A 4,062-nucleotide genomic window follows, 5' to 3' on the forward strand; every position below is an offset into this window, starting at 1 on the left:
GGGGAGTGCTTTACTGTAGTGCACTATTTAATGCTGCCATCTTGTGGTCTTTCTAAACTTGATTTGAAATTCATTAGCGGCTCTAAGTTGTGGAGAAATGGAGTACAGCATTCATGAAAGTAAGCGAAGCCGAACAATCAACATTTCAATCCCACTGCCTGGAGAAGGTGGATGCAGCCTGCGGACTGCCTGGAAAACATGGATACGGCCATAGGCCTTGTTTTCCAGGCAGTCCACAGGCTGCATTCATCTTCTCCGGCATCAGGATTCTAATGCCGATTATTTGGGTTTGTGCGAACCCAAACCTTCAGCTTATCACTAATACAGACCTAAATCTGATGGGTTACTAATTTAGTTGCTGGTGTCTGAGAAATGATAGACCAAACAAGAGGAGATTAGAAATATGACAGCTGAACAGATTGTGCTAGTGTAGGTATATGCAATCATTGTGGTATTTGTGTACTATATGTCTACTGTTTTCTACCCTTTATGGTTGTGCATTTGTGCATTTATTTGTCAACTTTATTGTGTATATGAAGGGGTTAACATTTCATTCATGATTGTGTTTTGTGAGTTGCAGATCGATCTCTCGCTCTTGATAGTCACAGTACCTTGGGTTCCCGGACAAGTTCAGTGACTGCCTGTAAGTGTTCCCCTGTCTGGGAGGGTGCAATGGTTTCACGACTCTTCCAGAGGGTGGCACCCAAAGTAAAATGGACAAGGGTGTGGCGTGTAGAGATGCTGAATGTCACTGAAAACTGGTGGAGGCCAATTGGATAAAGACTGAGAAAGTTGCTAGTAGAACAGAGAAGGAGAGGTGCCAGGTTATACGAGGCCTGTGCCAATTATGTGTGTGACAGGGGTTGTGAAAGTGGCTTTCAGACACAGGGGGGCCATGTTGTCTACTTCTTCCAACCTGTTCAAAGTCCAAATGCCAAGTATCCAGGAGGGAATTTATGCAGCCACTTCAGCTATTGCTTTAAAAGTATTGGGGACAAACAACAACTACTGTATATGCGACACTGAAGTGTAGGGGAAGAATAGCAAACTGTTTCTTGTTTCCTTGTGGCCATTCTTCTCAGTAAAGCCCCTCATTCCGGTTCCTGTTCCTGCGCCACCTAAAACTGGATTTAGTTATCAGATGTTATTCTAAAAAAGCAGACAGCGGCGCGTCCATCCCGAGCCTCCTGACAACACTTCACATTACACCCAGATAGAAGAGAACTCATATCCTAGGTGCCACATAGCAGCTGCGCCAATACCTTTAATGCCATTTAATTACAAACTAATTGTGATTACTATTTTTAGGCATTATGATTTATTTTTGGCAATATATAACATTATAAATAGCCGCCACATCAATACCAGACGTATCAGGAAATCTATATTGTACACAGAGGTTTGTGTGTTCTTTGGGCTGGTTGCTAGGTGCCATTCAATGACTCCTGTACTGTACAGCAGGATGAGGTCTAATGTGCGCTGAGTGCTGAGTAAACCTTGTTCTCCTTTTATCTTAGATCCTTTCTTCTTCTCTTCCTATGGAGATGAGGGAACTAAATGAGCACATATGTCATGGTCTATAGGATGAATATAGCTACGTCAGTGGAAAAACTCTACTACGGACACTGGCAAAGTGACTATTAGGGTCGACAGAGAATTAGAAGCTGTTGCTTCACACAAAAAATTCGACCAGGACAGCATTCAGGCTGCATTCAGAACAGGCTATAAAAGGAGACAGCAAAAATATAATGTCATTGGTCAGAGGGTGGGCTTTGTAATGATACAGCCTGAAAGGTTCCTGATGCATGGCTGATCTAAAACATATAAGCGATCATCAAAAAATCCTTCCTTGTGTAGGATAATAGCCAGAAATTGCATTATGTAATGGGAATCTGAGCTAGTCTTATTTACTTACTTTATGAATGATGCAGTTATGCTCACTATAAATTGGTAACCAGGTTTGTGTTGCAATATTATAGCAGCAATATATTTCATATTTGCATATTGTTAATGGTTCTTTTGTTAATTTTTATACTTCTGATCTGGTTCAGGATAGCATGTCTCAAAAAACACAATACACTGTACACTGACTCCTTGTCTGGTGATCACCTTTACAGTATGGCCACAAACAATAAAACTAACTATACAGTGGTACATTGGTTTAAGAGTAACTTGGTTTAAGAGCGTTTTGGTTTAAGAACGCCCTGTACTGGGTGGGAGGCGAAGCGGGGAGGGCATAGTCTGCATAGTGGGGTCTACAGCCCTGTACTCTGACCCAGGAAGTCTCCCTCACCTTCCAAATCATAGCAGATCCACTTTAAGCTGAGGCTCACATCAGGGGACAGGACTGTGGAGGTGATCTCTCCATAGCTATAACCCCTCTCTCACCAGACAGAGAGTGCTGCTATACTGTGCCCACATATGTCCTGCTCATTCCTTCATGCTCCCTGCAGTCACTTTCAGCCCTTGTGTTTCCCATCCTCTCCATTACTGTACAGTAACTTATAATATCACATTCTGCTGTTTCTGAATGTGATATTCAGAAACAGAATAATAAATTATTCAGAATAATAAATCATTATTTTTGGGGTGTGGAACCAATTGTCTTCATCTCTATGATTTCTTATGAGAAATTTGCTTTGGTTTAAGAGTGGATTCGGATTACAAGCGCGGCCCCGTAACGAATTATGCTCGTAATCCAAGGCACCACTGTATTAAAGTAATATAATCACTACTGGGAACCTGTTACTACTTTAGGCTAGGTTCACACTATGTAACTGTGCGGCTGTATTTTTTATGCGGCTGTAAATGTGCGGATGAAACTCCGGCCGTGGGAAAAAATAGACATGCGGCTCAAAACATACGGTCATTTACTTGGAAATCTGGTTCAACTAAAAATAACAAATAAAATCTTAAGAAAGTGATACAAACACCTCTGGATGCATCTGGGAAAGCAGGGAACACAGTTTACATGAATTGCTATTACCGGGGTTTGCGATCCTCTGCACTAATGCCGATGTCTCTCATGGTTAATCTATTAAAATAATAAAACACATTTTCGTTGTAATAAAGTGCCTTTTGTTGTTCACTAACTAAATTTAAAGTAATCCATCATTTTGCAATTAAAGGGAACCATTCACCCCGTGGCCCCCGGCAGAAACTGACATACAGTGACATAAAGGTCAATATACTTACCACATCGCTCCCGGTCCCGTCCCGGATCCCGTTGTTGACACGGAGAAATCGCCGATTCTTCTTCTCCCGCCCATTATGGTAATGAGCTGAGATGAGTCCAACGTCCATAGGAAACGACGGACGAGTCCAACTTATTCATGAGGTCCTCTTCTCGTCGCCGCCCATCCACGCCTCCTGGAACTTGATTGACGTCTTCAGTCTTCTGCCGAATTCCCGCGCAGGCGCCGCTGTGATGGTCTCGTCACCTCTTCTGCGCCTGCGCGGTAAACGGGATACGGTCTTCGAGCAAATCGGCGCACGCGCAGTAAACATTGAAGCTGCGGAGCGGCTTCAATTGTGAACTGCGCATGCGCCGAAAACGACTGTCACGGCGCCTGCGCGGGATCCGGCGAGAAGAAAGAAGACGAGGAGGAAGAGGACCTGGCGTCAATCAAGTGTCGGAGGCGGGGAGAAGGCTGGACTTCGGACCCGGCGGCGCTCATTACCATAATGGGCGCGAGAAGAAGAATCGTCGATTTCTCCGTGTCAACAACGGGCTTCGGGACGGGACCGGGAGTGATGTGGTAAGTATATTGAACTTTATGTCACTGTATGTCAGTTTCTGCCGGGGGCCACGGGGTGAATGGTTCCCTTTAAATATACTGTTAAAATAAATAGATATATAAATAAATGTATATTTATATATATATTTATTTTTTGACAGTATATTTAATTGCACAATGATGGATTCGTTAGAATTAAATTATTGACCAACGAAACGGAATTTATTTCATCGAAAATGTGTTTTCTTAATTAAATATTAATTAGTACAGGAAGCTCCATAAGCCGTTAATTCATATTGCCGGCAAAAGAGCATTCTGTACTAAT

The sequence above is a fragment of the Dendropsophus ebraccatus genome, chromosome 13, assembly GCF_027789765.1.
Source record: "Dendropsophus ebraccatus isolate aDenEbr1 chromosome 13, aDenEbr1.pat, whole genome shotgun sequence".
NCBI lineage: Eukaryota > Metazoa > Chordata > Amphibia > Anura > Hylidae > Dendropsophus > Dendropsophus ebraccatus.